Source organism: Schistocerca americana, chromosome 4, assembly GCF_021461395.2.
Source record: "Schistocerca americana isolate TAMUIC-IGC-003095 chromosome 4, iqSchAmer2.1, whole genome shotgun sequence".
Taxonomy (NCBI): Eukaryota; Metazoa; Arthropoda; class Insecta; order Orthoptera; family Acrididae; genus Schistocerca; species Schistocerca americana.
The window spans coordinates 278,211,418-278,225,301 of NC_060122.1; the positions used below are offsets into that span (position 1 = coordinate 278,211,418).

At 45.5% G+C, this 13,884-nt stretch overlaps 1 protein-coding gene across 1 annotated transcript in view; it reads right to left on the bottom strand.

Moving 5' to 3' along the window:
• LOC124613406 (carboxypeptidase A1-like) overlaps positions 1 to 13,884 on the bottom strand; it is a 56,165-nt gene that overhangs the window by 21,868 nt on the left and 20,413 nt on the right. The window lies entirely within an intron of this gene.

The window sequence follows — 13,884 nt, forward strand, 5'->3', positions numbered from 1 at the left end:
GGATGTAACCTTTCGCCCCTACTGTTCAATCTGTACATCGAAGAAGGAATGATGGAAATAAAAGACAGATTCAGGAGTGGAACTAAAATTCAAGGTGAAAGGATTACTTGATCTGCTGAATCGAATGAACAGTCTAATGAGTACAGAATGTGGACTGAGAGTAAATCGAAGAAAGACGAATGTAATGAGAAGTAGCAGAAATGAGTACAGCGAGGAACTTAACATCACGACTGATGGGCACGGAGTAGATGAAGTTAAGGAATTCTGCTATCTAGGCAGCAAAATAACAATAGCTAATGGAGCAAGGAGGACATCTGATGCATACTAGTACTGGTAAAAAGTGAATTGCTGGCCAAAAGAAGTCTGCTAGTATCAAACATAGACCTTAATTTGAGGAAGAAATTTCTGAGTGTGTGCGTTTGGAGCACAGGATTGTATGGTAGTGAAACATGGACTTGGGAAAACCGGAACAGAAAGAGAATCGAAGCATTTGAGTTGTGGTGCTATAGACGAATGTTGAAAACTAGGTTGACTAATAAAATAAAGAATGAGGAGGTTCAGCGCAAAATGGAGAGGAGAGGAATATGCGGAAAACACTGACAAGGAGAAGGGCTGGATTGTAGGACATCCGTTAAGACATGAGGGAATGACTTCCATGGTACTAGAGGGAGCTGCAGAGGGCAAAAACTTTAGCGGAAGACAGAGACTGGAATACACTTAGCAAATAATTGAGGATGTAAGTTGCAAGTGCTACTCTGAGATGAAGAGGTTGGCACAGGAGAGGAATTGGTGGCGGGCCGCATCAAACCAGTCAGAAGACTGACGACTCAGAAACAAATCTGTTCAGTCGTGACTATTCTACCTTTTTTTTTTCTCTCTGATATATCAGGTTGTGTTATCCTTGCCTCCTTCAGGGCCTCCTTAAATGCATCAATCAGTTTCAGTTTCCTTTTTAGCATTACTGCGAAATTCGTAGAATTGCACAACCTTCCTTGTTAATCTGTTTGGATCAATTCTTTTAATTTTCCATAGAATTTTAGAACGAGGTCCTGCGTATCTGAATTTATGTTGGTATAATCTTCAAGTTCATTGTTTGAGCTTGGTCTATACATTCCTGCTTCAGTATACGATGACAGGCTGAAATGTAATGCCTCCGAATATTTTATGACAATACTCTAAATGTGTTCGAATCAAACAAAATTTATTAACATTCTGCCTAATCATTCCTCATGCGCACATATTTATTTCTTAGCATTTCTCCCAATGAAAAACCCGTTTGATGACACTGTCACTCTAGAGTATTTGTCTTTCTCGAAGACACCTATTCCCACACCGTTTCATCAATGTTAAAGTTAGCTCCTCGAAGGTGTTTTTCACATTTCGGACACAGATCAAAATTGCATGGGGCCAGGTCGGGACCGTAAGAAGGATGAGGGTAAAACGCTGCAAATCTGTTAACATGAATAAGAAAGATGTAGAATATTAGTAACGTTTGTGTTATTGAAAAAGCTTTAATAGTTTCTGTATAAATACTTCGGTAGCGTTACTTTTCAGCACGAGCTCATAATTTGAACCTAAAAGTTTCCAGATTACATTTCGTTATCTCTTTTGGTCTCCTCCAGTGTTTCTCTTCCTGTTTAAATTGTGTCTTTCAGGCTCATGAAGTCACTGTTATTTCATGACTATGTCGTTGTGTCTGAGTTTTGTGTCATTTGACATCCCTTTTTTGTTATAGATATATTTTGTAAGCCGGGTTTGAAATCATTTCTTATTGACGTGACGATCGTCTGAAGTCCCTGTAGTATGGGATCTTTTTAACGGGCGATGTTCATATGTCACGTTACATGCCTACGAGTGGAACTCCAGTGCTTGTAGGCACTTTGCACTGTTCGCTTTGTTACACCAACAGATCGAGCAACCTCATTCACAGTGAGGTCATGGGCAGATCCAAGCACGACAGCTCGTTTCTGCTATTCTGTCATGCCTCCAGATCGACCCATCTTAATGGGCTGATTCCGTACCATCGACTGTCACATGCACACCACTTCACTGCCATGTCTTACGTCAACACCAGAGGGTCATATTAACGCCAGATACGCTTTATACACCACCCGCCAGGATATTTTTTTTCATTTAACTTACAGAGAAACCCACCGTCTAGTAGCTATGGTGGATCGTACTGCTACTACAATATGTACCGTTAGTGGCACTCATGGTCTTTCAGCCGGTGTGAGAACGTCTAGACGGTCATGAAGTTCTCAAACCGTTGCCCGTCCCTAGCCACGTGGAGGCGGACCAGATTTCTTGCACGGTGTGCCACTAACCTTCCTCGGTTTATTATTCCTTTTTTTTTGTATATATTGTCAATACAAAGAAACTCTAAAAACAATTCTGAAAGTTTGAAATTTAGGAAATATATAAAATCTAAGAAGAATAAAATTTACATGAGATAATTTGTATACTTAAGATCTACCTTCTTAGCGGATGGCCAAAACAAGAATGACGAAAAACTGGAAGCTCTGATTCCACGGTAAGCCACACCCACATGAGGGCTCGGCAAATCCTCGAGCCTGTCATAGTGGACGTGGCTTTTGTACATTTGAATCTCTATATATGTTCGTTACTCTATTGCAAACAAGAGGCATAAGCATTAGTAATCATACAAGAAAACAAGAATAATACACTCCTGGAAATTGAAATAAGAACACCGTGAATTCATTGTCCCAGGAAGGGGAAACTTTATTGACACATTCCTGGGGTCAGATACATCACATGATCACACTGACAGAACCACAGGCACATAGACACAGGCAACAGAGCATGCACAATGTCGGCACTAGTACAGTGTATATCCACCTTTCGCAGCAATGCAGGCTGCTATTCTCCCATGGAGACGATCGTAGAGATGCTGGATGTAGTCCTGTGGAACGGCTTGCCATGCCATTTCCACCTGGCGCCTCAGTTGGACCAGCGTTCGTGCTGGACGTGCAGACCGCGTGAGACGACGCTTCATCCAGTCCCAAACATGCTCAATGGGGGACCGATCCGGAGATCTTGCTGGCCAGGGTAGTTGACTTACACCTTCTAGAGCACGTTGGGTGGCACGGGATACATGCGGACGTGCATTGTCCTGTTGGAACAGCAAGTTCCCTTGCCGGTCTAGGAATGGTAGAACGATGGGTTCGATGACGGTTTGGATGTACCGTGCACTATTCAGCGTCCCCTCGACGATCACCAGTGGTGTACGGCCAGTGTAGGAGATCGCTCCCCACACCATGTTGCCGGGTGTTGGCCCTGTGTGCCTCGGTCGTATGCAGTCCTGATTGTGGCGCTCACCTGCACGGCGCCAAACACGCATACGACCATTATTGGCACCAAGGCAGAAGCGACTCTCATCGCTGAAGACGACACGTCTCCATTCGTCCCTCCATTCACGCCTGTCGCGACACCACTGGAGGCGGGCTGCACGATGTTGGGGCGTGAGCGGAAGACGGCATAACGGTGTGCGGGACCGTAGCCCAGCTTCATGGAGACGGTTGCGAATGGTCCTCGCCGATACCCCAGGAGCAACAGTGTCCCTAATTTGCTGGGAAGTGGCGGTGCGGTCCCCTACGGCACTGCGTAGGATCCTACGGTCTTGGCGTGCATCCGTGCGTCGCTGCGGTCCGGTCCCAGGTCGACGGGCACGTGCACCTTCCGCCGACCACTGGCGACAACATCGATGTACTGTGGAGACCTCACGCCCCACGTGTTGAGCAATTCGGCGGTACGTCCACCCGGCCTCCCGCATGCCCACTATACGCCCTCGCTCAATGTCCGTCAACTGCACATACGGTTCACGTCCACGCTGTCGCGGCATGCTACCAGTGTTAAAGACTGCGATGGAGCTCCGTATGCCACGGCAAACTGGCTGACACTGACGGCGGCGGTGCACAAATGCTGCGCAGCTAGCGCCATTCGACGGCCAACACCGCGGTTCCTGGAGTGTCCGCTGTGCCGTGCGTGTGATCATTGCTTGTACAGCCCTCTCGCAGTGTCCGTAGCAAGTATGGTGGGTCTGACACACCGGTGTCAATGTGTTCTTTTTTCCATTTCCAGGAGTGTATATACTACCGTGTTCATGAGAAATGTATACTAATTTATAATCTTAGGAGAACATTAACAGTTGTTACCAAATCATTGCACATAATTACCAATACAGTTCACATTAACATTAGTTATGAAAACAGGAACAATTTTAAGCAATACATAGTGGTTATACAATTATATGAATTATTAATACACATCTACCTGTATGCAAGCACACCCAAGTGCGAGGGCTCGGAGTTGACTTCGAGCCAGTCGCTATTGGGATGCCAGAACCTTCATACGATGTCCTCATCCACAAGTGCATCTGAGTCTGAGTCTGAATTTGAGTCTGTGTCAGTGTCGCTCCATTGATGCTGCCTAACCTGTGCAGCCAGTCTGACCTGTGCATAAGGCCGATCCTCCCTGAACTGGCCATGGAGTACATTTGAAATATCGTTGCTTAAATCATTCAGCCTCACCCACTCGTCCTGCTGTCTTATTAAATTATATAAGTCCCTGCTAACAGTTAGTTCTCGTGTCCTTGAAAGCCTGTGACAGTTTAGGACGACGTGTTCCGGTGTACCGACTTGACCACACCCACATACATCTGTCTCTCTTAATCCCACTCGTTGTAAATGCGCAGGATATGGTTCATGACCCGTCAGGAAATGGGCCATACCGCGCGTAGGATCACAGTGTCGCAATCCTAATCTCTCACGTACATCAGGAAAAAAGTTGTGCACTCGTCGTCCTTTGTCTGTCGCTTCCCATTCAGACTGCCATGTCTGTAGCTTCCAGTCTCTGAAATCCTTCATGTTCCTTAGATTTTGCCCAGTAATATCTCTCACCTTCCCTTCTTCCCCCTTCCTCAACCAGCAGGCTGCCGCACGTTGCCTGATCGTAAGATCAATTGGGCATACACCTAGTACAACACACAAGGCTTCGATGGAAGTGGTATTGAACGCTCCTGACAATTGGAGCAGAATACTCCGTAGGCTACGCCTAACAGTATTTACGTGGGTACCTAGGTGCAGCCGATGTGCCCAGACACTAGCTGCAAAGCATGTAATAGATTCAAATAGCGCAGTGTGATACGCTCCCATGACGTTCAGCGGCAGCCTGAAGGAAGCTCTTTTCAGTCTCGCCACTTTATGCATAATACTCAATCCTTTTTCCGTCATTATTCTTGCATGTGGTATAAAAGACTGCTTCTCATCCAAATAAAGCCTTAAATACCGCGCTTCCTCTTTTCGTTTTAGTGACACGTCATTAAGTTTAATAATTGGGTTACGTAGCAGCTGACTGTTTAGGAGCATTTACACAGTCTTATTCGCCGCCACAGTCAGTTTGTTTTTCTTACACCAATCAGTAATGTCACGAAGCAAGTCATTAGTCACAATCTCTAGTTGTTTCCGAGAGTTTGCTGATACTAACACCATTAGGTCGTCAGCATAAGCAACAACCCCTGAGGCCCTCCTATCCTTATCTATCATGTCCAGCAGTGGTTTGATTACAATGTCACAAAAACTGGGACCACAGATGGAGGCTTGAGGGCAACCCTTGGATATCCTTTTGACAACCATCTGATTCCCTGCCCTCCATTCAACCGTCCTGTGAGTGCAGTAATCAAGAAAGTTTGCGTACAATGCAGTTGGAATTTGTAGGGCAGGCCACGAGAGATTGTCAAAGCCGCCTGAAATGTCTATGAACACTGCCAGAACATAACTGTAGTCTGTATTCTTGGTAATATCGATTGCTCTGTTAGTTGCGTCTTCAATAGATTTCTTAGGGCGAAAGCAAAACTGATGGGGTGATAGGCCCCTCAGCTGCCGGTGAGTCTGAAGTCTATCACACAATAGTCTCTCCTGCAATTTCCCCTAAGATGTTTAGTAAGCAGATTGGCCTGTACGTCTTGGCATCCGTCGGATCTTTATCCTCCGATTTTTTAAATAATTATGACACTAGCCCACTTCCAGGTGGCAGGAACTCTACCCTCCAGTAGGCAATCGTTAAACAATTTTGTCAGGTACGGAACATTGAGAGGGGCAGCAACCTTCACGGTCTCAGCATGCACACCATCTGAGCCAGGGGCCTTCTTATTTTTCAAGTTTTGAATTGCCAATGCAACCTCTTCCTGCGCAAACGGAATGACAGCTAGGTCGTTGATGTATTCTTCACCAATTTGCCTGCGAAGATCACGATGGTAAACGTCGTCTATTTCATCATCGTCAGGAAGCAGCCTATGCAAGAGAAATTCTGTCGTACGCCGCCATCCATCCGTCATACGTCCATCTGCCTGCCGCAGTGTTGACATAATCGGAAGTGACTTGACACGTTCTGTTTGCATTCTATATGGCTCGCCCCAGATCTCTTTAGACAGATTTGTTTTGACAAACTTGTCCCAATGAACCTGTCTTGTCTTCTGCAGTTAATCCTTGTATCTATTTTTGGTAGCCAGATACAGTTGCAGCCTTATATGCCTCTCATTATATGTCTTTACTAGCTGGTAATTTCGTCTGGCATCTCGAGCTTTCTTCCTTATTGTTGTCAACCATCGGGACCAGGGGAAACGAGATTGTCTTCCCCCACTCACAGACGGAATGGCCCTAAGCTGCGCCTGTTGCAGCACAGCTACCAGGAAGTGAACAATGAAATCCACATTCCCTTGTACCTTATTAATGTTGAAACTATCTATTACATTAAACAAGGTCTCCAGGTTAGCCAGGATAGCCGAGAGCGCTAACGCGCTGCATCCTGGACTGGGGTAGGGGCGCTGGCCCCGGATCGAATCTGTCCGGCTGATTAACGACCAGGGCCAGTGTGACGGCCAGCCTGGATGTGGTTTTAGGCGGTTTTCTACATACCGCTAGGTGAATACCGGGCTGGTCCCCACGTTCCGCCTCAGTTACACGACACGCCGACATCTGAACGCGTTCGAACTCTTCCAAGAATTACACTAGACGCAGACAGCTGGGGTACACTAATTCCGTCCTGTGGAGGTACGGGGTGGCGGCAGGAAGGGCATCCGGCCACCCCTTCATCCAAACCTTGCCAAATCCGTTCCTAACAATGCCGACCCTGCGTCAGTGCGGGAAATGGCACTAGTGAAAGAAAGAAATACGCTTTATACACCATCGGCAGCAGGGGTAGCCAACCGTTTTTTCATACCGCCTACTTTCGTATCTCTGTAGTAGTAAATTTCCTAACCATCTATCGGTTCTACATTAATAGTAATCTGCGAAGGGAGTTGAATAAGTAACGCAACACTTTCTTTTTCTCTGTCAGTTCCGACTGAAAATGTGTAGAATGTGTTGTGGGACTTCATGCAATATCCCTGCTTCAGCCCCCATAGTTTCATCAAGTTCCTATAGGTGGCGGCGCTACATGCAGCCTTCAAAATGGCGTCTTCAACAGAGGTGTATTCCAAGCAGAGAGCTGTCACTGAGCTTCTTTTGGCGGAAAACCCGAGCATCGCAGATACTAACAGGCGCTTCCATAATGTCTGCGCAGATTTGACTGTGAACAAAAGCATTGTGAGCCGTTAGGCGGGGCATCGGTCATTACCGCAACGAGGTCGCGCAAACCTGTCCGATCTCCAGCGTGCCGGCTGGCCGCACACTGCTGTGAGTATGGAACGTGCGGACACTCTCATTCGATACGATACTGTAGTACCCGGCACTGCAATGTCGTATTTATCCGTAGAAATGGGGCAAGCGACTTTCAGCTAAAATGCCTACTGTGTACAGAAATATACATAATGGATTTAAGAAGGCAGTTTGTAGACACATGGCTGACGGTATATGGAGCTACGGATCTGGCCGTGCTCGGCTAGCTTGATGGTAAGGCGACCACTCGCGATAAGCGGAAAATCATGGTTCGTGTCCTGGATCGGCATAAATTTTCGCTGTCGTCATTCCAGGATACAACTGATGGTTGTCCATATTCGCAACTGTGATTACATTTTAATGCAACTCTCATTCGAGGTGATCGATGGGTCATAGTCAAAGACCTCGCTATTCAACTGGACGTCTCTGTTGATAGTGCTAACACACTGAGCCACCAGGTAGGGTGTTCAAAGCTGTGTACCCGCTGGGTTCCTCACTGCATAACAGAAGACAATAAAGAGTCAATGAAGGACCATCTGTGAGAAACTGCTTGCGCGTTACGAGGCTGATCGTGATAATTTTTTGTCAAACATCGTCACAAGCGATGAAGCGTGGGTTAATCACATCGAACCGGAAACAAACCGGCAATACACGGACTGGCACCACGCCACCTCTCCTCTGACGAAAATGGTGAATACCTGACCCTCGGCTGGTAAATTCATAGCGTCTGTCTTTTGGGACTCTGAAGCGGTTGTTCTGCCGTATGTCCTCCCTCACAGTGCAACGATCAACTCTGAAGTGTACTGCGCTACCCGCACGAAATTGAAGAAATAGTTTCTGAGGATTCGTCGCCACAAAACTTCTCGATAACAACGCAAAGCCTCATACAAGTCTGCACACCCGAGGGGTGCTCTCTAAAACCCATTGGACTGTTCTTCCTCACCCACCCTACACCTTCCGATTTCCATCTGCTTGGCCGTTGAAGGGTGCACTCCGCGGTAAGCAGTACGTGGATGATTGTGAGATTATTGATGCAGCAAGATGTCGCCGACGTCGACATGTAGAGTGGTACCATGCGGGCATACAGGCCGTCTCAGCACGACGGCGTAAGGCCGCCGCATCGAACGAAGATTACGTTGAAAATTTGGGTTTTGTAGGCAGTAGAGTAAGCAATAATATGGTGTACTAGAATCCTGAATAAAACCAATCCGTGTTCCGCAACAAACTTACTTACTGAGCGTCCTTCGCACTTTTTTAAAGTAGTGAAGTAACAAGTTAAAGGACATAATAATAATTACTTACCAAATACTCTATGTCAAAATTTTATGAAAACCTAAACAATATTTTCAGAACCTGTGCCGCCAACCGCTCACCACGAAAGCTGGCACGCCCACTAGTGGTTCAAAAAATGGCTCTGAGCACTATGCGACTTAACTTATGAGGTCATCAGTCGCCTAGAACTTAGAACTAATTAAACCTAACTAACCTAAGGACATCACACGCATTCATGCCCGAGGCAGGATTCGAACCTGCGACAGTAGCGGTCGCTCGGCTCCAGGCTGTAGCGCCCAGAACAGCACGGCCACTCTGGTCGGCGCCCAATAGTGGGTCTGAGGGACCACGTTGACTGCCGCTGATCTGCAAGTTTTACTGCATTATTTAACCTCCTGGTCGGATACTCTTCCTAGAGCCACACTCGTCGAGGGAGGGAATTTGTGTGAGCATGTGTCAGTGAACGGTGTACACTTTGTTGTGTGCATTATCGTATTTTCACTGTTCGTTTGTCGTATTCTCTCAAGCGGAGTTTGGGGGACAGCCCAGAATTAGTCTAAAAGAGAGTGGAAAACTGAATAAAAACCACATTCAGGTTGGCCGGCCTACCAGCCCACGGTCGTTAATCGGCGGCACGAATTCGGTTCGGGTGTGGTGCACCTCCCTGTCTCACAAGCTAGCGAACAGGGCATTACGCTGTACGAGCATGTCCAAGTTCTTTGCAGTAGTCTGAGGGGAAAAGAAAAGAAAACAAACCTAGACCCTTCTTGAAATTCTCCTGCCGAAGAACAAAAAGAAAAACAGTTGAACAGAGAAATAAAAGAAGCCTACGAGAACGCTATAGCGTACGTACTGTGTTTTAGTACACTGTTTACCAAGCTTATCGCTAGAGAATTTACGGCCCAATGTGCTTTTTTAACTCCTACCGTTTTCAAGCTGAACTTCACACTCCAAAATATTCCTGTACTCAAAGCATCGTATTTAGCTTACTGAAAAATCAGACGTGAATGAACGCAAAAAATAACGTATATTAATTTTATCTATACATATGTTTCGTGATATAGACACAAATCAAATTCAAAGTCAGCACCACTCCCTGAAGTAGTATTGTTAGTATTAGTGGCCACATATCATTATTGCAAATCGTTTACCTTCTTTCATACATAAAACTTATTCGCCATGAATTAATATTGTTTCTCAGTTTTCCTTTGTTGCTTTAGAAATCATCATGGGTACCAAGTTATTGAACGCGACGACTGGACTCAGTGACGTTGTAGACACTCGAAAATGATCTGTATACAACATAATTGTATACATTAAGCATATCAACAATTTTTTTAAAAAAATGATAAAGTATTTTATAGTGTCTGTGAATATCTCCATCACACCCGCATACTTCCCTGCATTACCAGGTTAAATTACTGATAAATCAAGATGTGTCCTCTTAATGAATCCCTACCTTTAGTTAAAGTTTTCCATAAATTTTATTTTACCTCATTTTATCTCAGTACATCTTTATTAGTTACTCGAGATACCCACCTGATATTCAGCATTCTTCTAGAGCACCACACAAAACAGTTTCTGTTCACCTTTTGTCTGCATTTGCATCTACATTTTCGCTCCGCAAACCACACCGTGGTGCGTGGCGGAGGGTACATTGTAGCACTACCAGTCATATCCTTTCCTGTTCCACTCATAAATAGAACAAGTGAAAAACGACTATCTATATGCCTCTGTTAGAGTCGTAATTTTTCTCATATTGTCTTCGTGTACCTTACGCGAAATGTATATTGGCTCTGGTAGAATCGGTCTGCAGTCAGCCTCAAATATCGGTTCTCTGAATTTTCTCAATAGTGTTCCTCGGAAAGAACGTCGTCTTCCCTCCAGGGAATCCCATTTGAGTTCCCGAAGCATCTCCGCAACACTTGCGTGCTGGTCGAACCTGCCGGTAACATACATAGCAACACGTCTTTGAACTGCTTTGACGTTTTCCTTTAATCCAAATTGGATCCCAAATACCCGAGCAGTACTCAAGAACGAGTCGCACTGGCGTTCAGTACACCGTGTCCTTCATAGACGAGCTACATTTTCCTAAAGCTCTCCCAATGAACCAAAGCCTATCACTCACTTTCCCTACCAACGTCCTTACGTGGTCGTTCTATGTGACAGCGTTTTGCAACCTCTAGAGATTTAATCGACGTGTCTGTGTCAAGCAACACATTATTAATGTTGCATTCAAACTTTACAGAATCGATATTCCCACTGATCTGCATTAATTTACGTTTTTCACATTTAGACCTCGCTGGCATTCGTCACACCAACTATACCGGTGTCCAAAATTAATGCAACAGACCGCTGTTTCCCCGTCCTGTGTCTAATTCACGATATAATCATACAAACTGTCAACAGATGTCCATATGTTCGAGTTGTGCACCGAAGATTCCATTTCCTTCAAAGGAAAACCACACCAACGATGAAGTCAGGGCACCTATCAAACGGACTAGTGTTTACCGGGTAGCCCCACTTCCACAATCGCTGTGTACATAGTCACAGACGGTGCAGTATGTCACAGAGAAGACACCTACCAGATTCTCTGCGAGGAGGGCCATAGCAAGAATGGAAAGACGACAGTCGCAAACTCATGTGGCCCGATGGCTTAACGTGAATCGTTCTGTTGTTTCTCGGATGTGGCCACAGTTTATAGAGACCTAAACTGTATCACGAAGAGGAGGGCAGAAGGAGAGGACCGTTAGTTGGTTGTAAGGGCACGAAGACCGCCTTAGTACTGCGCAGCAACTGGAATTTGACCTGGCAGTATCCACATCGTAGCAAACAATGTAGAGAAGGCATCGACAGAGGAACGTCCATTGTCGGAGACCTGCTGTATGTGTGTATCTCTGAGGCATCTTCACAGCAGGGAACATCAAATGGAGCCGTCAACATGCCATCTGGACAATCGAACAGTGGGCCAATGTTCTTTTCACAGATGACTCCCGATATGATCTGCGTTCTCGACGGATTCGCATCTGAAGAGAAAGTGGAACATGATTTCGAGACCCGAACATTCTGAAAGAGACCGATATCGAGGAGGATCGCTAATTGTGTGAGCAAGGATTATGTTGACTACACCCTTCATGATATTGTAGGGGTGAATCGGCAAGGTTTCTACATCTATACTCCGCAAGCCACCTTACGGTGTGTGGCGGAGGGTACTTATTGTACCACTATCTGATCCCCCCTTCCCTGTTCCATTCACGAATTGTGCGTGGGAAGAACGACTGCTTGTAAGTCTCCGTATTTGCTCTAATTTCTCGGATCTTTTCGTTGTGATCATTACGCGAGATATATGTGGGCGGTAGTAATATGTTGCCCATCTCTTCCCGGAATGTGCTCTCTCGTAATTTCGATAATAAACCTCTCCGTATTGCGTAACGCCTTTCTTGAAGTGTCCGCCACTGGAGCTTGTTCAGCATCTCCGTAACGCTCTCGCGCTGACTAAATGTCCCCATGACGAATCGCGCTGCTTTTCGCTGGATCATGTCTATCTCTCCTATTAATCCAACCTGGTAAGGGTCCCATACTGATGAGCAATACTCAAGAATCGGACGAACAAGCGTTTTGTAAGCTACTTCTTTCGTCGATGAGTCACATTTTCTTAGAATTCTTCCTATGAATCTCAACCTGGCGCCTGCTTTTCCCACTATTTGTTTTATGTGATCATTCCACTTCAGATCGCTCCGGATAGTAACTCCTAAGTATTTTACGGTCGTTACCGCTTCCAATGATTTACCACCTATGGCATAATCGTACTGGAATGGATTTCTGCCCCTACGTATGCGCATTATATTACATTTATCTACGTTTAGGGAAAGCTGCCAGCTCTCGCACCATGCATTAATCCTCTGCAGGTCCTCCTGGAGTACGTACGAGTCTTCTGATGTTGCTACTTTCTTGTAGACAACCGTGTCATCTGCAAATAGCCTCACGGAGCTACCGATGTTGTCAACTAAGTCATTTATGTATATTGTAAACAATAAAGGTCCTATCACGCTTCCCTGCGGTACTCCCGAAATTACCTCTACATCTGCAGATTTTGAACCGTTAAGAATGACATGTTGTGTTCTTTCTTCTAGGAAATCCTGAATCCAATCACAATAGCTAATAGGTAATGTTACGAGATCTCGGTACCTCATGTACGGTTGTTGCGATGTAGTGTGTGTACAGACTTCGTACTGATGGACAGTTATGCTCGACCTAATAGAGCACGAGTGCTTGTTGTTTTCTTGGAAATAGAAGATTTCGCATGCATGGCGTGATCTGCTCGCTCCCCTATTTGAATCCCACAGAGAATGTCTGGGATGCACTAGGGAGACGTCAATATCCACCTACCGCCCTCCAAGACTTGCGAACAGCTCCGGAGGAAGAGTGGGCATTATAACATGACATTGTCGACTTTATTCACAGCATGCTCAGTCGTTGCCAGGCCTGAATTTTTACCAGATGTGGTCACACCCCACAGTGAGCACGTTAGCCAGTTGTCGGAATTTGTGTGCGAATCTGTTAAGTTGTAAAAAACCGAAGAACATTTTCGTCTACTGTTATTTATGTTGCACTATTTTGTGGCAAAATAAAGGCACCCATGGAAAATTTCCGTTTGTTGCTTTAATTTTGGACACCAGTACACACAGAAAGTAACAGGTTTCACATCACACTTTCCTCGGGCATTCCAGACGATGCACCTGTCTGTGACTAGCACTGACCGTTGAGAACAACTGATCTGTTTACTGTCTCTGTTTCATTTCCATATAGGCCTACCTTGGAGACAAATATCTTCAGAAAATGCTTCTTAACACTTAAATTTATATTCGATGTCAACAAATACCTCTTTTCGAGAAATGCTTTCCTTGCAATAGTCAGTCTGCGTTTTGTTCCCTCTCGA